General features: G+C 39.6%; 1 pseudogene; it reads right to left on the bottom strand.

The window, feature by feature from the left end:
- Positions 1-228: 228 nt before the first annotated feature.
- Positions 229-562, bottom strand: LOC101040166 (PHD finger-like domain-containing protein 5A pseudogene; annotated as a pseudogene).
- Between the last annotated feature and the right edge of the window lie 24,533 nt (positions 563-25,095).

The following is a 25,095-nucleotide window of genomic DNA, read 5'->3' as shown; positions in this document are numbered from 1 at the left end:
CCCCAAAGAAGAAACACTATTCACTAATGTGTCAGTTTTTCTCTGATACAGTGTACCAGAGTGCTCTGTGAAGACTCCTTTTGAGAGGAGAGTGGCAAGCTGCCAGTACACTAGCAGGCACTCCTGCTGATCCTCTGGGCTCTGCTCCCTTTCTGCTGGTAGTAGTAGGCATCTTTTCTGGCAGCTGCAGCAACTTGATGTGGGGGGAAGGAAGGGGCCACCCACCATTCACCTCTTCTTGAAGCCATATTTTTTTGTGTTCATAGGAGAGATCTGTCTTAGAGCTCCCCAAATTAACAATCTTTGGGCAGCCATCTCTATCCTTCTCCTGGATGGTACACTCCTTACAATAATAGGCATCAGAGACCCCCGGGCCTCCACAGATCACACAGTGCCCCGGTAAGATCCATAGTTACACTAATCACATATGTGCACCAGAGTGCAGGGATGCACATAGGAGTCACAAATCACACACTTGCCGTCATATTTTTTCACACAGTCTTCTGATGGCAACACCAGCCCGCTTGCGGCAAAAGATCAAATCAGGATGATGTTTAGCCATAGTTCCCAATGAAGCCGTGGGACATCATTTCTTAAATGATAACTGAAGTCATGGGGATGGCTTAAAAATGTATCACCCCTGAGACAATCAAATAAAAAAAAATCCTTTGAAATATCAGCATTTATGGGGCAGATGAAAGAAAACCTACTAAGGAAACCTCTAAAAAAACTTCATGTTTTTGACAGAACAAACAAATAAGAAACTAACAACACAAACCACAACCAAACAAAACACACACACACACACACACACACACACACACACACACACACACAAGTATTTTTTTCTATTAAATATTCTAGGCCAGAGATTAGCAAACTATAGCCAGTGAGCTAAATCTAGCCTGCTGCCTGATTTGTAAATATAGCTTTATTGGAACACAGCCATACCCATTCATTCATGTATCATCTATGGTTGCTTTTGCCCTAAAACTGCAGAGTTGAGTAGTTGAGACAGGGACCATATGTTGCAAATCCTAAAATAATTACCACCTGGCCCTTTACAGAAAAAGTTTGCTGACCCCTGTTTTAGATACAAAATGAGAAAAAACAATTATTAGATAAAATAAACTACTTAATTTTCAGAGTTTTTTTTTTTTTTTAGGAAACAAATACTTTTATGAATGAATGACCACAACTTTATGTGACAGGATCAAAAATAATATATATACCGTTCTACAGCATTGCTTCTGAATATGAGGAGAGAAGAGCATTTTAGATTTACCCTATAGGAAAGATACTGCTGTATTAAGGAGACAATGGGTCAGCTAGCTTCCTTCACATAAAAAAAAAGAGTGTTGTCATTCATCCATGTCAGATCTTTGAAATTTTCACTTACTCTTGGCTCCCTTTTTATGAAGACACTACTTCATTCAGCTTTATAAATCACACTAGGAAAATACAGCTAAGAAAAAGGCTTCCATTATGGACTCATTCAATTAAACATTCTGGAGGGCATGATTGCTTTAGGCCTGAAAATGGAACAACATCTCAGTAGAAATTAAAAACATAAAGGAATGTGTTCAGGTAATTGCTTATTAAATTTTCAAACCCCAATGACAATAACAAGTTTAAATTGATTGCTCAATATATTTAAACTAGATGATGCTGAATGTACAACCAGGCTGCACCAGTGAGGCCTGAAAGTAAACCTTATTGAACAGTTAAGTACAGCAGTACCTTTCTGCCTCTGGGGGTTTGGAGATAATTCAGTACGGCTGGCTGAGATAATCCAAATTAAATTGGTTAGTATCAAGTGCAACTGTTCCTAGTTTGTAGTGACCCTTAGCTCAGAAGGTTTCAAATCAGCAGTGAGTCTTAGCAACAGAAAAAAACAAAACGCTCATATTCTTGCCTCTAGAGCAGTGGTCCCCAACCTTTTTGGCACCAGGGACCGGTTTCATGGAAGACAATGTTTCTAGGCACTGAGGTAGGGGTGGAGGAATGGTTTTGAGATGATTCAAGCTCATTACATTTATTGTACACTTTATTATTACATTGTAAGGTACAATGAAATAATTATACAACTCATCATAATGTAGAATCAGTAGGAGCCCTGAGATTATTTTCCTGCAACTAGACGGTCCTATCTGGGGCGATGGGCGACAGTGACAGGTCATCAGGCATTAGATTCTCATAAGGAGCATGCAGCCCAGATCCCTCACAAGTGCAGTTTGCAATAGAGTTCCTGCTCCTATGAAAATCTAATGTCCCTGCAGGTGAGGGGTTGTGGGGGTTGAGGTTGCAGACCACTCCTCTAAAGTACACTTTCAATGTTATTTATTGTTTTCCTACAAGAATCTCTCCTGGTTGCCCGCTTCTCTTCCTCACTAGTCATCCATGTATTGGAAACCTGCAGTAATTTAATTTTGAAATAAATTTGTCTGATTTTCTTAAATGCCTAATTAGCATACATGTTGCCTTTAGATGAAACCGTGTAAGTCATTATTAGGAATAGTTCTATAAATACTTCAATGATTTTCTTTAGGGAATTCCTATCTCAACTTTAATATAAGATAACATCATTTAACTAGGAATTTTAAAATTTACTCTCTTGTAATTTTATTTTTATTATAGATGCTATACACTTTCTAATCTATAAGTTACAAACAAAATTTAATGTCTGAGATTTAATTTTCACTCTTCCAGGAATGCTATGGAATAAATACATATTCACACAATTTTCTACATTAATACCAGCTCTAGCTGTAGTACCATACAATATTCAGTGATGTATAGAATGGTGATCTGGAGACTTTTGATCAAATATAAAAACAAAAATTACATTATAATCTCAAAGCTAAGTAAGGGAAGTAAAACAACATATATCCATCCTGTGGATACTTCATCCTGCAGGTAAAATCCTATCATCTTCATCCGTAAATGAGAAAATTCAGTTACCCAGCGTATCACACTTCCCTTTTTAAAATTGAGACTAAGTTATCATGTGCATTTCTTCCTTCTTTTTTCTTTCTTTACTGCTGGAGAGACTGAAAATTGGACTGTGATATATAGAGAAGGCTGCTCTGGATATAGCCTCTGTGATGGGAAAGTTTATTGTACATACTTGGAGACTCTTAAAGACTGAAGAGTAAAAACACATCAAAGGAAAATGGAATGAGGGTAAGAGTGGACTGGAAAATAGCCATTTGGATGAAGAGGAAATAGAAAAGTAATAGGTGCTCTGAACAGGAGAATTGTGATCCATGCAGAATATATAAAAAGTGTTTGAAATCGAAACTGGATTTTCTAGAGTCTCCTTTTATGCTCCAGCACCTGACTATGACCACAATTGAACTGAAAATTCTTAAGGATCAGATTCTCCCAGGTGAAAAGCTTCTTTGCTTTACCACCTTTCTGGCAGATGTTTTCTGGATGTTTTAAATATAACTGGTGAGTTCTTCTGGTTTTTGCTTTCACATGAGTTCCTGTCACAACTCTCCACAGATGCACTATTGTTAGTTAGATTGGCTAGTTGTTCTACAGGGAAAAAAATGATCTAAGTGATAAAATTACAAAGATTTGTTTTTTCTCCCAGGCCCAGCACAGGTCCACTGGGTACTCTGTTCCATGTGGACTTCACTTGGGGACCCAGGCTCTAAGAATGGCATCTGTTGGGCTCTTATTGGAAAGACACAGCTGAGGGACTAAGAGACAGTGAATCGCATTCTGACTGTTAAAGCATCTACCTAGAAACAAAATCACTTCAGCTCACATTTCACTAACCACAACTGGCATACAGTCATGCCAAAACACAAGAGAGGTGTTAGGTACCATCATCTTGTGTGCTGAAAAGAACCAGAAACATTTGACGGAGAGTACAATGAACTATTCCACACGTCTAACACATAAGGCAATGAGCAAGAACATCTGGTTTTAGTGGGCTATGACTCTTAGTGGGTGATAAAATTATATGCAAGCAAAAGCAGGCTAGCCAAATTAATGAACTAGGGATATCTCAAAGAATTCTCAAGGAGGAAATCCAACAATGATGTGATTAGCCTTTGAACACTGGCTCCTCCATTGAGTAGTCCTGTAACAGTGGACAAGTGACTTTATTGTACACATGACTCTGTCTTCTCATCCTGCATAGTGGGATGACTGATAATATTTTCTTCATAGGTATTTTGTGAGAATTATATGAGATCATGTTTATAATGTGTTTAGATTACATTGTTGAGCATGAACAGGAACTCTGGCTCTTAGCACATGTACCTATCTCTGAGGACCTGGAGTGAAAGGGAAATCTTTGCAGAACAAGATAACTTAAACTTGTCCACAAAGGGAAGTCTGAATTTATTTTGAAAAAAAAAAAAAAAAAAAAAAAAATTGTCACAGCACTTTGGGAGGCCAAGGCGGGTGGATCACGAGGTCAAGAAATCGAGACCATCCTGGTCAACAAGGTGAAACCCTGTCTCTACTAAAAATACAGAAATTAGCTGGGCATGGTGGTGCGTGCCTGTAGTCCCAGCTACTCGGGAGGCTGAGGCAGGAGAATTGCCTGAACCCACAGGCGGAGGTTGTGGTGAGCCAAGATCGTGCCATTGCACTCCAGCCTGGGTAACAAGAGCGAAACTCCGTCTCAAAAAAAAAAAAAAAAAAAAAAAAAAAAAAAGATGAGAAAGTGAGCAAGGACTTAGAATGGAGGTGTGACTACAGTGTTTAGGAAGAGTGAGTAGACTGTTTAGTTGTCTCAGAAGGTTTGTGTGGGGTTCTTCTCTTTTGGCAAGTCAGGACCCCATGAAAATTTTTAAGCACAGGGTTTTAAAGCGGAGTATAGGAAAATTAATTTGACAGAAGTGTGTGGGATAGGTTGGAGAAACAATAGGGCAGAGACAGAGCTATTTGTGTAGCAAGAGGAAATGGTGGTAGAAAGGAGAACAGAAGATATTCTCCTTATCTTATCTCCTTATAATCATTTTATGAGAAAACACGAAATCTAGTTAACTCTGGTTACCTGATTATAAGGTAATGAGGAAGAAAGAGAGTTGTGAGGACAAAAACATCTAGTATCTTATTCTTTAATACCTAAGTACAATGAGGCATGTTAGAGCTGAGTGATTACTCTAACTTAATTTTCTGTCCTTAGGTGACATATCACAGCTCTGAAAACTACCCAGATGCAATTTTCCCTGCGTATTGATGCTATACAGAAAGTCAAAATGAGCCCATGAAGTTAGGTATGTGTACTTGTCTGTTCCTTGGAGAAAATGTTAAATAAGAGGCTGTCAAATAAATAAAACAAAAGCTATGAAAGAAATAAACACAAGTGCAGCCAAGTAAACCAATCAGCTTGAAGTTAAGAACTAACGTGAATTCAGTTGTTACAGCCGTAATAATTCCATGGCTGTGAACACGCCAATGACTGGATTCCTTGGCAGGCAATGTGAGCTACAGCCTGCTGCCAGCTGCTGTATTTAAGGTTGCTTCAGATTAGAATGCAGATGTACAACATTTAAAGTTTATGGTTTAAACATGGATTCATGCATCACTTTAAAGGCACTGCAACCTGTGAAGTTCCAGAACAGCTTTAGACTAAATTACAGATTAACTTGAGCTGTAAGATGTACTAGACACTGCCTTGTGAGGTATGGACTGGAGACAAAACCTTCTTAGGACTTTATTTCCAGGGAGCTCTTGACATACGAACTTTGTGAGTGTGTGGACAAAAATGAAACAAGATTTTTTTTTAAACTCATACCTATAGGAAGAACAAAGCTCAAGTTTGAGGGTTTCAGTGAGCATAACATTTAAGAGAGCTAAATGAAACAGAGTCAGATCTTTCTGTTTTATTTTCCTCTGATAAGATGCAGCTAGGATGATCTCTATTCAGTGTTGTGATTTCATAGCCAATATACTGAGGAACCTGTTAACTCTTTTTATAAATTAAGATTAGCATACATTTCTATGGGGAAGTGAGGGAGGGAGACAGGGAAAAAGAGCTTACTGCAGAAATAAAAAAGATCCAACATTTTTATACTTGGTTGAAGAACATATATATCTGAATATTCATAAGGGATATGATTTAAAGAGTGTCTAAGATTGTCTGAAACCACAAGCTCTTCAGTTGTAGAATAGTTGGTGTTGGTGTTGCCTTAGGATTTACTTCATTTCTTAAAGCCTCTACTTTTAAAGCTTCCAGTTTTATTTTTTGCTCAAAAGTTCAATTCTGTTTTCTTCATTTAACATCAGAAGTTGTTTTGCTTTCTCCATCTCTTTACTTGGATGCGTTGTCCTGAAAAAATAATCAGTGATGCTCTCTCATCTTACCGACCTCTGTGCTAGTTAGATTTTTTGTTTTACAAATGGAGTTAGCTCTTTTTCACTGACCTAACTCTACCTGAATTTCTCTCTCCTATTGATACTCATGTCAGAATTTGAGCCATCTTCTCCAACAGTTTCCTGCTGCCTGGGGCGCACATGTCTCATCTTTTGTACTTCTGGCTCTAGTTCCTACATACTCCCATTTTTAATGCAGAGTCACTGTGAATTTTGAGCCTACACAAATCTTATTCAATCTCCTCTTTCTGCATCAAAGCATCCAAGACAACAAGCATTGACCACATAGGTACACTCTTTGCTATGCTGTCCACTCTTAGTGCTTAATGCCTGTTACCTTTTAAGTGGTGATACTATCTAAACAAATACAGACATAAACAGAGACACACACAAGGCGTGAACATACACATGAAAATGAGTGAATAATGCCATGTAATAAAATAATTTAAAGTGGGCAGGAAGATGAAGGAGACCCTCATTTCCTTGCTGAAACTGGCACATCGTGAGGTCTTAGATGTCCTTGAGGCAGACATGATGTTGCTGTTGTTTAGCTTTCTGAATTAAAATTCCAGGTACTGAGGCTCGCCACATTTTCTCTAGCTCTCCAGGAAGTGGAAGGGCCCCATGTCCCGTGCCAGCTGGTTTGTTTCACACATTTATGTGGCCTCGTTGACCTCTAAAGGTATTTTAGTGTGACTCTTGCTCTATATATCTCTGCATTGTTTGGACTTTTCATGTTAAAACTACAATTAAGAAAGCACAGGAAAAATAAAAAAACAAAAAAACATGAATATAAGAATGTTTGCAGCTGGGCTCGGTGGCTCATGCCTGTTAACTCCAGCACCCTGGGAGGCTGAGGCAGGCAGATTACCTGAGGTCAGGAGTTCGAGACCAGTCTGGCCAACATAGAGAAACCCTGTCTCTACTAAAAATACAAAACAAATTAGCTGGGCATGGTGGTGCACACCTGTAAATTGCTTGAAATAGGGAGGTAGAGATTTCAGTGAGCCAAGATCACACTGCTGTACTCCATCTCAAAAAAAAAAAAAAGAAAGAAAAAAAAAGAAAAAAAAGGAATATTTGTGCTCTACCACAGGAAAAGATCATCAAGGGAAAGACCAAAGAATTCTCCAAGAGGCTATGCAAAGAGACTGTTGGTTGAAATGACTTGGTTCCACCCTTGCATTCTGAGTCCAAACTGTATTTTCTAGCAAACTAGAGCAGCAGATAAATCTTCTATTGTTTTCATTATATTATTCACAGTATAAGAGTACAGTGCATACCAGATTCAACTGGTTAATAAAAATGAGAGCTAAAACTATCAAAGGAACCTGAAAATTCCAGTTATGGGACAGACCCAATCTCTTCCTACAGACTTTCAGAATGCCATGTCCCATGCCAAATGCCAAATTTATTGCTGTGTAATGTTCAAGGACTGTCATGGCAACTGGGAATCTTGACGAATACATGATAAAGTGCTACCTCTCCCCAACAAAGTTCACTTCATTTCCATTACCCCTCCCCAACCCACCAAAGTGAGGCATAAGATATAAATGTATTAAACAAAAATGTTGCTATTGTAGTGCAAATGTGTTGTCCCTAAAGTGTGTTTTTGTGTTTGGGGAAGTCTGTGGAAAGGTTTGTTACTTCTCTCTATATGGGTGGCAGAGAAAACATAGGCATTTTTCTACCACTTCTCTGTTTCTCTGTCTTGGCTTATGCTTTTTTAACCCATTTCTTATTTTTCAGCAACATTTTGCAGGTCATATTGTGGCCCCCATTCAGAAGGGCATTCCACAAATTCTGTCTGAAGGCGATCACTTTTTCAGCAGAAATAACTGGAGCAAATATACAAGGTTAAGTACTAATTAAGCTGGAAAATCCTGAGTCCTAGTGCTGTTCGTTACATACTCCTCCCAAGAGACCAAAATGTGGGTGAATAGGCAGGTGAGCTCTGCCATAGATTCAGAGTTAATCTTTCATTTATTCTTGCTTATTGTGGAAAAAAGGTTATTAAACTGGGTACAAATTCTAAGATACTGGTCCAAAATAAGTAATGCAAATATTCTTTGAGTGGGGTTAATTATAAACTTTCCTTTGATTGTCCTTTCCTTTCTGATAGAACAATAGAAGCTTATTATCTGTAAACAGACTGGGTAATGTATGTGGCACCTGACAGAGAGTCAGTGCCAAAACCTGAAACTTACAGGAGTGGCTGGTGAAAGGGGAGAGGGAGGGGTAGAAATGTGAAGAAGTGTGCAGAGTACCACTGCCTTTAAAAACTTCACTGACTGCAGGTCTGCTCAGCCCCTCTAGTCTTCTGCCAATATAATTATACTATGCTGCGCTTCCTTAAGACCCAGCTATTTTCTTTAATATCTCACATATGATTTTGTTCCCATCTCAGCAGAAAGCACATCTTGAACAGGGGCTTTTTCTTACACATCTCTGGGCTACCATGAATACTGCTTGGTCACTGTGTTTCTATTGCCTAGGAATTAAAATATACCTTTCAAAATTTGCACAGGCAGGTAGTTGGGCCTCCCAATGGGGGAAAAAATATTCACTAGAAGTTCCAGTTGTCTGTAATTTGAAGATGGCAATATGTGGTTAAATTAGCCTCTGCTAAGGTTAAAAACAGAACAAAAAAACCCTTCATGCCAGAATCCACAAAGATCTCATCTGCCATCACAGGGTCATTCATTGCAAGTAGCAGCAGGAGAGGTACCACCTGCCAGTCCCACCAAGAGGAGAGAACAGTTAGGAACAAATGAAGAGAAAAATGGAAGCTGCTGTCATGTTGAAGAGCTTCAAGTTGCGGGGATGTTTCTCTTGAATCTGAATACGTTATTTACAAAACCTAAGGAATTTGTTTTGTATTCTATATTACATTCTTAAAAACACTTTCTTAATAGGTTTGCTAAGAAAGCTCCACATTTTAGGCTTCCAATAAATTTCTATGTACAGTATGCAGAGGGCTGGAAATACCTGCTTCTGTGTCCTGACTGGTCCCATCTGTCCACTTTTGGCAAGCCTAATCTGTATTTCTGCTTGTATTCATAATTGGTTATCACACAATGGAAAGACATGGGTGGAAGAGCTATAGACAGTCAGATATCGGAGCTGCCCAGGCAGAGGTCTGTGTCTTTTAGTGTAGGGCCACTGCTTGTTTATTTCTTTTCATTCTTCATGGTTGTTCTTTTCTTAGTCTAGCAAGAAGAAACTATTTCTGAAGCCTATTTAGAGCTGTTAGAATGTGAAATCAGACTCCCCTGAGGAGGAATCAGACAAAGCAGACAGTGTGAACTATAAGCCCACCACAGGCTTAGACAGAAAAAGATCAAATATCTCTGACATATGGTGGGAGGATTTTAAGGTCCTGATATTAGACGTGCAAGCGAGAGGGGATGCCCCTTTCAGGAAAGAGAGAAAGACATGGAAAGCAGTTTTTTGGTTACAGATAATTAGACATATGTGTTTCTGAGATTCAAAACCTCCTTTGTTAAGTACATTAAAAATGACACAGTATTTGATTTAGATCCACAGGAAAAGGAAAAGATGAAGTCAGAAATCACATTAGTAATTCTGTTGTACTTAAAAAAATTCAAGGCAGAGTAGAAATTGAGGTAAATGAAAGTAAAACAAAGATCAGTCAGCATAATGGCATAGTGGATGGCAACAGCTTGTTAAACCTGTACATCTGCAAGTATGAGGAGACTGATGGAAATGCCCTTTACAACGCTAATGGATATATTTTAAGATGCTTTAAAAGCACACAGTCTTCATGTAATACTTTATAATGATTCAGTGGCCCCAATTAGGTACACTAGAGAGGTAAAGCTAATAAAAATACTGTGGCATTAGGACAGAGAGTCTATCCTGGTTTATTCTATTCAACAGGTGTTGTGGAGTTGACAAGGACTCTCAGAATTATTTTTCTCAGATGTGTCTTATAAGAACCCAAGGAATACATCTTCAATTGGTTCTGGATTTTCTCATTATTGTTATTGTTTCATTTCTTGGTCAGACTATTTTAAAAGAAATATGCAGAAGTTAAAAATCTAAAATTTCTTTTAGTTTTTAAAGATTTTACACAGAGACATAGTTAAAACTACTAATCTGGAAAATTGGTTTTAAAATAATAAATAATTACACATGATTAAACAGCAACCTAAGTATGTTTTTAAAATGAAATATTCCACTTTATAGTAACTGATTATTGTAATGCCTATGATACATTGCAATTATTTGTTATAGAGAAACTGTCTTTTTTTTTTTTTTTAGCTACATCTGTGATTTCTGTTGATGACAGTGGTGTAAATTTCTCATTATTTTCAGTTTCATAGAGTCTCTAGTTTTTAATTAAACCAAGAGTTTTCTCTCTTTAATCAGCCTGTTTGTGGTGAATTTGCATATTAAATCATTGTTATTGTATCATTTTTGTTAGATCAAATTTTTTCCTTAACTCATATTTTTTTTTACCTAATTTGTCTATTTTCATGAGACCTTGCTGATCTTGTGTTTTTATTCACCTACATTAGTGATGAAATAGATCATCTTTCAATATAACACAATCTCAAGACAGCAATCGGACAATTTTCAAGGTCTGACCCATCCAGGGATCATAGCTTGGTATGATGCTCAAGAGTGATATTTAAAAGATTTAATAGCCAATTCAGCAAACACTCTGACCAGTCAGAACAAAAAATAAGTCATTAGTGCTGAAGCAGAGTCCTAGAGGTTCCCTGATGTGGCAGGTATTCACATTTGAGTTGCTGAATTGATTGTGGCATGTGGGGCTTCGTGGGAGATGGCACAGGCTAGCTGGTTGGGGAGGTTACAGCTGCGGCCATTTACTAGTTTGTAAGTCTTCATTATTCAACAGCAAAAATGTTTATGCAGGATCTGAGTGTGTGCCTGTTGCATGTGACCCCCTGGGGATGTCTGTCCAGGGATCAATTTTGATATAGTTCAGCTGTATCCCTACTCAAATCTCATCTTGAATTGTAATTCCCACAATTTCCACATGTCATAGAAGGAACCCAGTGAGAGGTGACTGAATTATAGGGGTGGGTCTTTCCTGAGCTGTTCTCATGATAGTGAATGAGTCTCACGGGATGATGGTTTTAAAAAGGGATTTTCCCTGCACAAGCTCTTCTTTTTTTGTCTGCTGCCATGTGAGATGTGCCTTTCACCTTCCACTATGATTGTGAGGCCTCCCCAGCTATGTCGAACTGCAAGTTCAATGATTATTTTCTTCTGTAAATTACCCAGTCTTGCCTATGTCTTTATCAGCAGCATGAAACACATTTGTTCCTCAAATACTTGTAGGAGGCCCCGGTGCATGAGTGATTTACCACCTTGCTACTTGCAGTGCAACAAGTAACAAGTTGGCTCAGCAACATAATAGCCTCATTTGGAGTTTGTTAGCAAAGACAGAATCTCAGGCCCTACCCCAGACCTGTTAAATCAGAATCTACATGTTTGCAAGGTCCCTGGGTGACCTTTGTGCACCTTGAAGTTTGGGAAGCATTGGTTAGCACCTGCATCCTGGCTGGGCAGGCGGTGTAAATGAGTTTATTCAGTATTTCTTAGTCAAGACCACAGATTAGAAGTCCCTGGGAAACATTTAAAAAATATACATGGCTAGGTCCTGTCCCATGAGAATCTAATTTAATTGGTCTGGGATGGGGCTTATAATAGCATTTAAAAAAAACTTTACTTGGTGATTATTCTATGCAGCCTGGGTTAAGGATAATGACATCTCTATCTCATGTAACTATAGTAGGCATAATTTGTTTCATCTGGGACAAAAATGGACAGAAGCATATGGCAAATTTACTTATATTTGCCACAGGGCTTGAAAATCAAAGTTGGCTTTAGGCTCCTCTGCTATCAGGAAAATTAAACAACCAGTACATGTGACCCCTTTGAACAGAAATATATCTACAAATTGTGGTTTTATGCCTAATTTCTTTAACATAGGAAACTATGAGACATGCAGAAATAATCTGCTATTATTTTAGTTAGACTGATAGTATCAGAAATGGAGATTTTCTTATGTACAATGTGTAATTGGTCTTCTATGTGAGACTTTCCTCACATGCCGAGTTAGAGTTCATTCTTTCATTCCTTATTCACTTACTTATTTAATCTTTCATTCAAATTATATACACGAATCTCTTCTATGTCACTGGTAGCATAACTGGTAAAAAGGACAGTGTCTAAAGTTGGATCTTCTCTTTGTTATCTGCCTCTCTCAGTATGAAAATATGACTATCTTATTTTCTCTTCAAGCTGGAAAAGTAGGTTTGGCTAAATATGAACAAAATGCATTTTTAAAAATAATATAAAGAAATTCTGTAACGTTAAAGGGCAGTTCTTAAATACAGTAGATTTTGTTCAGTTCCCATAGGTATTTCTCTGTCAATCAGTTTCCTGAGACATGAGAGACCGGATAAGATGCACTCCACCAAGCTGTCTATCACATGCTACTGCCCAGCTATTGCAAACCAGGATACTCATCATCTAGAGGAGGAGGCGAAGAAAAGGTGTTTTTGCCAACACCATGAAAGGAGTCAGTAGGGCAACTTATTAGAGATAATCTAGTAACTAAGCTGTGAGCTCTAACCTGAGATAAAACCTCAGGGACACGCATAGTGTGTGGTCCTGAAGTATTGAGGCATTGTGCACTTTTTTCACTGATGCCGCAATCATTGCAATTGATTTTTGCATGCATGCATGCATTCAGCAAACTTTTATTGAGTACCTGCTATATGGACTGTACTCTGTTGAACTTTGGAGAAATAAAATAAATTAAGAGATGTTTTCTGTTCTCACATTGTTTCTAGACTAGAGAATTGCTTCTACGAAAATGTCAAATGCATCATATTATAATTAACCATTTCTTTTAGAAAAAACTTTTAAGTTCAGGGGTACATGTGTAGGGTTGCTACCTTGGTAAACATGTGTTATGGGGGTTTGTTGTACGGATATTTCATCCTCCAGGTATTAATCTTAGTACCCATTAGTTGTTTTTGCTAATCCTCCTCTCCCTCCTACCTTCCACTCTCCAATAGGCCCCAGTGTGTGTTGTTCCCCTCTATGTGTCCATGTGTTCATTCTTTTAGCTTCATCTTATAAGTGAGAACATGTGATATTCTCTGTTTTCTGTTCCTGTGTATGTTTGCCAAGGATAACGGCCTCCAGCTCCATCCATGTTCCCACAAAGGATATGACCTCTTTCTTTTTTATGGCTGTAGTATTCCATGACATATATGTACCCCATTTTCTTTACCCAGCCTAACATTAATGGGCATTTATGTTTATTCCATGCCTTTGCTATTGTGAATAGGGCTGCAGTGACAGTGAACATACATGTGCATGAGTCTTTATAATGGAACGATTTATATTCCTTTAGGTATATACCCAGTAATGAGATTGCTGGGTCAAATGGTACTTCTGTCTTTAGGTCTTTGAGGAATCACCACACTGGTTTTCACAATAGTTGAACTAATTTACAGTCCCACCAAGAGTGTATAAGCATTCCTTTTTCTCCACAACCTTACCAGCATCTGTTATCTTTTGACTTTTTAATAGCCATTCTGACTAGTGTGAGATGGCATCTCATTGTAGTTTTGACTTGCATTTCTCTAATGGTTAGTGATATTGAACTCTTTTTCATATAATTATTGATTATTATTATATTTTCTTCCGAAAAGTGTCTCTTTATGTCATTTTCCCACTTTTTAATGAGGTTGTTTGTCTTTTTCTTGTAAATGTGTTTAAATTCCTTGTAGATGCCAGATATTAGACCTTTGTCAGATGCACAGTTTGCAAAAATTTTCTCCCATGTCTCTATTTCACCCTTTAGACCAGGAACTCCTCAATGGTAAAGATAGTGTCTTATTAATTTACATATATCTAGAATCTTTAGTACAATTTTTGGTACATTACATATTCAATATTTTGTGGAAATGCATGTGTTAATACATCTTGCTGTCTTGGATTCTGAGTGATATAAGAAAATTCAACACTCCAGTTGTATGTGTTGCTGTTTTTCTACATTTCCTAGATAATGAATATAACAGAGGCAGTGATTCTAGGTTTTTTACTTATACTTTGATTAATTACAGTTATCAGTGGCAGGATTGTTGTGTCAGAGCCTTAAAAATTAGTAATCACCAGAATCTCAAAAGGACAACAATGTTTTGAAATGAAGTGGATGCCCTATTTTTTTTTTTTTTCAAAATTCTGAGGACCATTTTATTTCCTCACAGACATGAAAGTCTATGTTAACATTGTGTCACTATAAAAGAGCCAGAGTTACCCTAGATGATCTCTTGATCTTGTGTGGACTATTCAGTTGAGAGGTTAATTTGTGATGATAAAATTATCTTAGGTGGACTGGGGATTCTGGCTCTGTGTCCCCAATATAGTACTAATTAATAATTGACACATAAAGAAAGGAAAGTGTAAATCAGTAACTCTAGTTCCCTCAGGAACGTCTAGGCTTCTTAGATTCATAAGCTGACCCTGAAACTACCCCCAAATTCCTCAGAAATGACAGTAGGATATGCCAAGTCTCTCATCCTTTACTTGCCCTTCGATCATGTGATATTCATTTTTTTTTTTTCTTTTTTTTTTATTGCATTTTAGGTTTTGGGGTACATGTGATGAACATGCAAGATTGTTGCATAGGTACACACATGGCAGTGTGCTTTGCTGCCTTCCGTCCCCTCACCTGTATCTGTCATTTCTCCCCATGCTATCTCTTCCCACCTCCCCACCCCCCGCCCCTCCCCCATTTCCCCCCAACAGACCCCAGTGTGTAGTGCTCCCCTCCCTGTGTCCATGTGTTCTCATTGTTCAACACCCGCCTATGAGCGAGAATATACGGTGTTTGATTTTCTGCTCTTGTGTCAGTTTGCTGAGAATGATGGTTTCCAGGTTCATCCATGTCCCTATAAAGGACGTGAACTCATCGTTTTTGATGGCTGCATAATATTCCATGGTGTATATGTACCACATTTTCCCTATCCAGTCTATCATCGTTAGGCATTTGGGTTGGTTCCAGGTCTTTGCTATTGTAAACAGTGCTGCAATGAACATTCGTGTGCACGTGTCCTTGTAGTAGAATGATTTATAATCCTTTGGATATATACCCAGTAATGAGATTGCTGGGTCAAATGGGATTTCTATTTTTAGGTCCTTGAGGAATCGCCACACTGTCTTCCACAATGGTTGAATTAATTTACATTCCCACCAACAGTGTAAAAGTGTTCCTATTTCTCCACATCCTCTCCAGCATCTGTTGTTTCCCGATTTTTTAATGATCGCCATTCTAACTGGTGTGAGATGGTATCTCAATGTGGTTTTGATTTGCATTTCTCTGATGACCAGTGATGATGAGCATTTTTTCATATGTTTGTTGGCCTCCTGTATGTCTTCTTTTGTAAAGTATCTGTTCATATCCTTTGCCCATTTTTGAATGGGCTTGTTTGTTTTTTTCTTGTAGATCTGCTTTAGTTCTTTGTAAATTCTGGCTATCAGCCCCTTGTCAGATGGGTAGACTGCAAAAATTTTTTCCCATTCTGTTGGTTGCCGATTCACTCTACTGACTGTTTCTTTTGCCGTGCAGAAGCTGTGGAGTTTGATTAGGTCCCATTTGTCTATTTTGGCTTTTGTTGCCATTGCTTTTGGCGTTTTGGTCATGAAGTCCTTGCCTACACCTATGTCCTGAATGGTTTTGCCTAGATTTTCTTCTAAGGTTTTTATGGTATTAGGTCTGATGTTTAAGTCTTTAATCCATCTGGAGTTAATTTTGGTGTAAGGTGTCAGGAAGGGGTCCTGTTTCTGCTTTCTGCACATGGCTGGCCAGTTTTCCCAACACCATTTATTAAACAGGGAGTCCTTTCCCCATTGTTTGTTTTTGTCAGGTTTGTCGAAGATCAGATGGTTGTGGGTATGTTGTATTTCCTGTGAGGCCTCTGTTCTGTTCCATTGGTCTATATCTCTGTTTTGGTACCAGTACCATGCTGTTTTGATTACTGTAGCCTTGTAGTATAGTTTGAAGTCCGGTAGTGTGATGCCTCCCGCTTTGTTCTTTTTGCTTAGAATTGACTTGGCTATGCGGGCTCTCTTTTGGTTCCATATGAAGTTTAAGGTGTTTTTTTCCAGTTCTGTGAAGAAGGTCATTGGTAGCTTGATGGGAATAGCGTTGAATCTGTAAATTACTTTGGGCAGTATGGCCATTTTCACGATGTTGATTCTTCCTAACCATGAACATGGAATGTTTCTCCATCTGTTTGTATCCTCTCTTATTTCGTTGAGCAATGGCTTGTAGTTCTCCTTGAAGAGGTCCTTTACGTTCCTTGTTAGTTGTATTCCTAGGTACTTTATTCTCTTTGTAGCAATTGTGAATGGCAGTTCGTTCTTGATTTGGCTCTCTTGAAGTCTATTACTGGTGTATAGGAATGCTTGTGATTTTTGCACGTTGATTTTGTATCCTGAGACTTTGCTGAAGTTGTTTATCCATTTCAGGAGATTTTGGGCTGAGATGATGGGGTCTTCCAGATATACAATCATGTCATCTGCAAATAGAGACAATTTGATTTCCTCCTTTCCAATTTGGATACCCTTTATTTCTTTTTCTTGCCTGATTGCTCTGGCTAGAACTTCCAGTACTATATTGAATAGGAGTGGTGAGAGAGGGCATCCTTGTCTAGTGCCAGATTTCAAAGGGAATGCTTCCAGTTTTTGCCCATTCAGTATGATATTGGCTGTTGGTTTGTCGTAAATAGCTTTTATTGTTTTGAGATACGTTCCGTCAATACCTAGTTTATTGAGGGTTTTTAGCATAAAGGGTTGTTGAATTTTGTCGAAAGCCTTCTCTGCATCAATCGAGATAATCATGTGGTTTTTGTCTTTGGTTCTGTTTATGTGGTGAATTACGTTTATGGACTTGCGTATGTTGAACCAGCCTTGCATCCCCGGGATGAATCCTACTTGATCATGGTGGATGAGCTTTTTGATATGCTGTTGCAATCGGTTTGCCAGTATTTTATTGAAGATTTTTGCATCTATGTTCATCATGGATATTGGCCTGAAATTTTCTTTTCTTGTTGAGTCTCTGCCGGGTTTTGGTATCAGGATGATGTTTGTCTCGTAAAATGATTTGGGAAGGATTCCGTCTTTTTGGATTGTCTGGAATAGTTTCAGAAGGAATGGTATCAGCTCCTCCTTGTATGTCTGGTAGAATTCAGCTGTGAACCCATCTGGACCTGGGCTTTTTTTGGGTGGTAGGCTCTTTATTGCTGCCTCGACTTCAGACCATGTTATTGGTCTATTCAGGGTTTCGGCTTCTTCCAGGTTTAGGCTTGGGAGGTTGCAGGTGTCCAGGAATTTATCCATTTCTTCCAGGTTTACTAGTTTATGTGCATAGAGTTGTTTGTAATAATCTCTGATGATGGTTTGGATTTCTGTGGAATCTGTGGTGATATCCCCTTTATCGTTTTTTATTGCATCAATTTGGTTATTCTCTCTTTTCTTTTTTATTAATCTGGCTAGTGGTCTGTCTATTTTGTTGATCTTTTCAAAAAACCAGCTCCTGGATTTATTGATTTTTTGAAGAGTTTTTTGTGTCTCTATTTCCTTCAGTTCTGCTCTGATCTTAGTTATTTCCTGTCTTCTGCTAGGTTTGGAGTTTTTTTGATCTTTCTCCTCTAGCTCTTTCAATTTTGATGATAGGGTGTCAATTTTCGATCTCTCCTTTCTTCTCATGTGGGCACGCATTGCTATATATTTTCCTCTAGAGACTGCTTTAAATGTGTCCCAGAGATTCTGGTATGTTGTGTCTTCGTTCTCATTGGTTTCGAAGAACATCTTTATTTCTGCCTTCATTTCATTGTTTATCCAGTCAACATTCAAGAGCAAGTTGTTCAGTTTCCATGAAGCTGTGCGGTTCTGAGTTAGTTTCTGCATTCTGAGTTCTAACTCGATTGCACTGTGGTCTGAGAGACTGTTTGTTATGATTTCTGTTCTTTTGCATTTGCTGAGGAGTGATTTATTGCCAATTATGTGGTCAATTTTAGAGTAGGTGTGATGTGGTGCTGAGAAGAATGTATATTCTGTGGATTTGGGGTGGAGAGTTCTGTAAATGTCTATTAGGTTTGCTCGTTCCAGGTCTGTGTTCAGGTCCTGGATATCCTTGTTGATTTTCTGTCTGGTTGATCTGTCTAATATTGACAATGGGGTGTTAAAGTCTCCCACTATTATTGTGTGGGAGTCTAAGTCTCTTTGTAAGTCATTAAGAACTTGCCTTATGTATCTGGGTGCTCCTGTATTGGGTGCATATATATTTAGGATCGTTAGCTCTTCTTGTTGCAGTGATCCTTTTACCATTATGTAATGTCCTTCTTTGTCTCTTTTGATCTTTGTTGCTTTAAAGTCTATTTTATCAGAGATGAGAATTGCAACGCCTGCCTTTTTTTGCTCTCCATTTGCTTGGTAGATCTTCCTCCATCCCTTTATTTTGAGCCTTTGTGTATCCTTGCATGTAAGATGGGTTTCCTGGATACAGCACACTGATGGGTTTTGGCTTTTTATCCAATTTGCCAGTCTGTGTCTTTTGATTGGGGCATTTAGTCCATTGACATTTAGGGATAGTATTGTTATGTGTGAATTTGATGCTGTCATTTTGATGCTACCTGGTTGTTTTGTTGGTTAGTTGATGCAGATTCTTGATTGTGTTGCTGCTTTTTTACCATTTGGTGTGTCTTTGGAGTGGCTGGTACTGGTTTTTTCTTTATGTGTGTAGAGCCTCTTTCAGGAGTTCTTGTAGAGCAGGTTTGGTGGTGATGAAATCTCTGAGTGCTTGCTTGTTCACAAAGGATTTTATTTTTCCTTCACTTATGAAGCTGAGTTTGGCTGGATAGGAGATTCTGGGTTGAAAGTTCTTTTCTTTAAGGATGTTGATAATTGGCCCCCAGTCTCTTCTGGCTTGTAGGGTTTCTGCTGAGAGATCTGCTGTGAGTCTAATGGGCTTCCCTTTGTGGGTAACCCGACCTTTCTCTCTGGCTGCCCTTAGCATTTTCTCTTTCATTTCAACCCTGGTGAATCTGACGATTATGTGCCTTGGGGTTGCTCTTCTTGAGGAATATCTCTGTGGTGTTCTCTGTATTTCCTGGATTTGAATATTGGTCTGCCTTGCTAGGTTGGGGAAGTTTTCCTGGATAATATCCTGAAGAGTATTTTCCAGCTTGGATTCATTCTCTTCATCACATTCAGGTACACCTATCAGACGTAGATTAGGTCTTTTCACATAGTCCCACATTTCTTGAAGATTTTGTTCATTCCTTTTTGCACTTTTTTCTCTGTTCTTGCCTTCTCTTTTTATTTCATTGAGTTGGTCTTCGACCTCTGATATCCTTTCTTCTGCTTGGTCAATTCGGCTGTTGAAGCTTGTGCATGCTTCACGAAGTTCTCGTGTTGCATTTTTCAGCTCCATCAATTCACTTATTCTCCTCTCTATGCTGTCCATTCTCGTCAGCAGTTCGTCCAATCTTTTTTCAAGGTTCCTATTTTCTTTGCGATGGGTTAGAACATGTTCTTTTAGCTCATTGTAGTTTCTTACTACCCATCTTCTGAAGTCTGATTCTGTCATTTCATCACCCTCCTTCTCCATCCGGTCTGGTTCCCTTGCTGGTGAGGAGTTGTGATCACTTTTAGGAGGAGAGGTGTTCTGGTTTCGGGAGTTTTCATCCTTTTTACGCTGGTTTCTACCCATTTTTGTGGGTTTATCCACCTGTTGTCTGTCTCTGTCCCAGGGAGTTGGAGCTTTATGAGTTTCCGTTGCACTACTGCCTTTTTTGATTTTTTTTTTTTTCAGGTCGGACCCGCCCAGCTAGCAGCATGCCTAGGCTCTGCCTGCCCTCAGGGGCTTTGCTGAGCTGCTGTGGGCTCCGCCCAGCTGCCCTGAGCTCTTCCCTGTAGTCCTTTTTATATGGGCGTAGTTAGAACTGTCTGGGCAATGGTGGCCCCGCCTCTGTTATGGCGGACTCTCTCTGTTGTGGCAGGTTGCCTCCGCAGTGGCGGGTTGCCTCGGCAATGGCAGCCTGCCTCCGTAGTGGTGGAGAGTCTCAGTAATGGCGGAAGCCCCTCCCCCACGGAGCCGGACCGTCCCGGTTCAGCTGTGCTTGGTTTGAAGGGCTCAACCCAGAGGGTTTCCAATTACTGTTTTTGTTTTCCTTGTTGTTGGGGGTGGAGGGGTGGGACCAGCCGAGCCTGATCACCTGGCTCCCTGACTCAGAGTCTTTTCTTTTAAGTTGAACGACCCCGCGTTCCGGTCGCTTGTTGAAAAGGCGCCGGGATCTCCCGTGCTGCTACTCACGGAGTCGGCTCGAACCGCGGCGCCGGCTCCTGGCGGATTTTTTCCCTAGGAATCTCCTGGCCTGGCTCGCTGTTTCAGATGAATGGGCTATTTTGCCGTCTCAAGGCTCTGCTCGCCAGCTAAGAGGGCTCCCAGACCAGTGGCTTTTGTATGGAGAACCGCAGCAACAGGGAGTGGTCACAGCAGCCGCCCGGGCGGAATCAGCCCCGCGGGGGCCAAAACAGCCGCACCGGCTGGGACTGCGACGCTGGCGACCCCTCTGCCTGGGTATCTCCTGGTCTGTGGGCAATAAGAGTTCGTCTGGAAATGCGGCGTCCACTCACCCTCTGCACTTTCACTGGGAGCTGAAGTCCTGAGCTGTTCTTAGGCGGCCATCTTGAAAGTCCGCGATATTCATTTTTTAATTACACAGTGGTTCCCACAGGAGGTGTCAGCCCTCATTTTATCTACCATTTATTGAGAGTTTAGTTTTCTGCAGCCACCATAGCAAGATACAGCTATGTAATCGAACTTAAGATTTTGAAATACTTTTGAGTTGGCTGTATAAATTTTGCAAATTTTTTTAAAAAAAGCTCAGAAAAGTGCTCTACATCACTTGGCTACTAAAAATTGGCAGAACTAGAATTCTCCTGGATTTTTATGATTCCAAAGTTGTTCTGTTATTTACTGCCTTTATGGAAAACTTTATTTTAATTTCTTGGATATAACATAACACAATTGGCTAAGTTTCATTGAGGAAACTGCCATATCAGGTTATTTTTTTTCCCTTAACTTTGCAGGTACAATGCAAGAATTCAAGCTAGTGAGTCTGTCTATAATATCAGGAAATTTGATGAATCACGGAAAACATAGATGTTCAAGAAATGTGATATTGAATGAAAGACCATGTATTAGTGAAAGCAAACCTGTTGGAGAAGTCTGTTTGCCTTCTTTGAGTTACTCAGATAGGGAAACAATTCTTGCTGTGTGGAACAGAATATACGAGGCAGAGAATGTGGGCCCTGATCCCAGTTCCAGAACATATTAGATTTGCCATCTAGAAACAAAGCATTATTTACCTCTTTTTTGTCTCAGTAAAAATGAAGTAAAAAAGTGAATATGAATATACTTTGTAAAGGTTAAAGCACTCTGCAGATGACTATCTTAGGAGTATTTTTTATTGTTGTATGAGAAGTTATCTGAGCACGAAATGTACTCAGTTTTGGGGAGGGTGAGTAGAAAAAAAAAAAAAGAAGAAGAAGAAATGTACTCAGTTTCTATTCAAGCATACCAGGCCTCTGTTTTGAAAACTGGGAGGGAAGCTTTGGGGAAATGAGGGTTGTACGCCACCTACTTCTTTACTCCAACAAGCAACCCACCCAAAGTCTGTCAACTTGAATACCTCAGTTTTTCCAGTTCTCCTCATCTCCATCACTAGTACCTAATTCAATCACCCAGCGTCTTACATATGGAATCCTGTAGGAGCCTTCTAAGTAGTTTTCCCATAACTATTTGTTGTTCCTTCCAATCCACTCTTCAAACTGTAGCCAGAGTAAACATTTCATAAAGCAAAACTATTGGATGATTGTCTTAGTTCATTTGTGTTGCTATAAAGGAATACCTGAGACTGGGTAACTTATTAAAAAAAGAGATTAATTTGGCTCACAGTTCTGCAGGCTGCACAGGAAACATGGTGCCAGCATCTGCTTCAGGTGAGGGCTTCAGGCTGCTTCCACTCATAGTGGAAGGTGACAAAGAGCTGGTGTGCCCAGAGATCACATGGCAAAAGAAGAGGCAAGGTAGGAGTGGTAGGTGGCAGGCTCTTTTTACAACCAGCTCTCACAGGAACTAACAGAGCAAGTACTCATTACCATGAAGATAGTACCAAACCACTCATGAGGGATCTACCCTTGTGACCCAAACACCCTTAATTTGGCCTTGATATTGGGGATCAAGTTTTAACATGAGGTTAGTGGGCAACAAACATTCATAGTATAGCAGTCCACCCTGATCTTTTAAATCACACATTCTTCTTGACACATACAGAATACAATCATTTCATCCTAATAGTTTCCAAAAGTCTTAACTCGTTCCAGCACCAACTCAAAAGTCTAAAACCTAATGGATTTTTGCTTTGGCAATGACCCTTCTTGGATTTTTTAATGCTTTCTCATCATTCTTAGGATATTTCAAATACACTTACGTCATCTGCAGGGCCAGCACCCTAAGCCCCATGCTGCACTACTCTCCTCTTAGTACTTCAGTCCTTTGTCCCTTGTCCTTCAACATGCCATGTTTTGTCCTGCCACAGGGCCGTTAGTCCTGTGGTTACTTTGGCCCAGAATGCTCATTTTGTCAGTCTTTGCTAATTAACTCTTACTCATTTTTCAGATTCCAGTTCAGTGTTCCCCTTCTGCCTTGAGAATGATTTTACATGGTTAAGTTATGCCCTCATGCTTTGCACTCTCCGACAGTACACTCCTTGCTTCATGGCCTGCATTGATATGTAAGGTTTTGCTATTTTGCCTTGAGGAATGAAACTGTGTTGATTTCTTTGCTTACCTTTTTTTTTTTTTTTTTTTTTTGATACGGAGTTTTGCTCTCGTTACCCAGGCTGGAGTGCAATGGCGCGATCTCGGCTCACCACAACCTCCGCCTCCTGGGTTCAGGCAATTCTCCTGCCTCGGCCTCCTGAGTAGCTGGGATTATAGGCACGCACCTCCATGCCCAGCTAATTTTTTGTATTTTTAGTAGAGACGGGGTTTCACCATGTTGACCAGGTTGGTCTCGATCTCTCGACCTCGTGATCCACCCGCCTCGGCCTCCCAAAGTGCTGGGATTACAGGCTTGAGCCACCGCGCCCGGCCTTTGCTTACCTTCTATTTCCTTCCAAAGTGCCTGATAATTTCTCAGATAAATGTTTGTAAGCTAACTGAATGTATAAATAAATTTAAGAGATGTATGATCTTATTTCTAAAGAGTCTTTAGCTTAGATATGCTGATTAAATAAACTCATATACAAATACAAATTCAGAGATTTAGTAATAAAAAAGTAGGATTGGTAACATTCATTTGGCATTTACTACGTCTCAGCCATCGTGTAAGCAACTTACTGTTATTTAATTCTTTCAACTGCACTTAGAGGCAAGTGCTACTATTGTTTTCATCTGCCAGTGGACATGATTGAAATGACTTGTCCAAAGTCACACAGAGAGTCAGAGCTGAGACTATGCTGGGTTTTTATTGGGAGACTATTGAATCATTCACAAAATTGATAGAAGGCTAGAGAAGGAAGCTGGAAGCATAGCTGAGTTATTCTAGGCAACAGAAAAACCCAGTCAAGGTCAGGACACAAGAAGGATCCAAAGTACAATAGTAGGCTTTGCTGCCCTGGAATGTTGCTCACCCTTGTGGCTGATTTCTTCACTCTGTTGCCTTTACTGTGAACAATTATGTATCTGTGGCCTATTTTCTAGGTTCTAAGTCCTGAGCAGGAACACCTCATTCGTTGATTCTAGGCCATATGTCTGTGCCCTAACTGTCAGGGTCAGGGATCAGGACCCTGTCTCCTGCCAAGACTCCAGTAATGTGGTATTCCCCCAGGATCAGAAGGAAGTTTTACAATGGGCAGCTAAAATTATACACATATCTAGTACTTTGATATGCCTCTCTGTCCTTTGACTTATGCCCAATGTGTACAGACACATGTGCTATTATCGTTCCAGTATGTAGGAACCCAGTCGGTCAAACAAGCCACATCTCACCAGTGTTACTTTCCAAGTGCATCAGAGAGCATGCTGTCAGTAACTTCAAAGGCCTCCAGTACCAGAAGCAAATTGGGCAACCTAATTAAGAACCACCAAGGCCTGGGTTAAGTGGCAAAGGTCTGTTCCTCAACAGCATGGCACAGTGTGAAAAAATAATGACTTGGCACCAGGTGATTCTTGCACATTCCTTCCTGAAGCTATGCCTGGCTTTCTTGCAGGCCTCCTGTGCAGAAGGTGACAGCAGAGAAATAGCCCATTAAGGTGGAGTAATCAAGAGTTGCACTCATAACATAATGGAGGCTTTAAAACAAGACAGTGTACAAAAGCAAAGAGGATCCCTAAAGAAAACTTCTAGAGGTAGTTGGGTCCAGGTTGTCTTAAGAGATTCACACACAGGCCAATTTAATCCCACTAAAGAACAAAAATATTTTTGTATAATGAGGAGAAGGGAAGACTCATTCTGGAAAACCTTTCACATGAATATGTTAACACTTGAAATGGAGCAAATCAGCTTAAAAATAGTAATCAATGATCCTCAGGAATAGAATCACACTTTGCAAATCCAATCAGTTGCATGAAGAAGCTTCCCAAGTCAGAGATAAAATGAACTGGTTCTGAGCA

Source organism: Saimiri boliviensis, chromosome 1 (genome assembly GCF_048565385.1).
Source record: "Saimiri boliviensis isolate mSaiBol1 chromosome 1, mSaiBol1.pri, whole genome shotgun sequence".
NCBI classification, from domain to species: Eukaryota; Metazoa; Chordata; class Mammalia; order Primates; family Cebidae; genus Saimiri; species Saimiri boliviensis.
The sequence above is the reverse complement of the archived record's forward strand: the minus strand, read 5'-3'. Positions and strand labels throughout refer to the sequence as shown.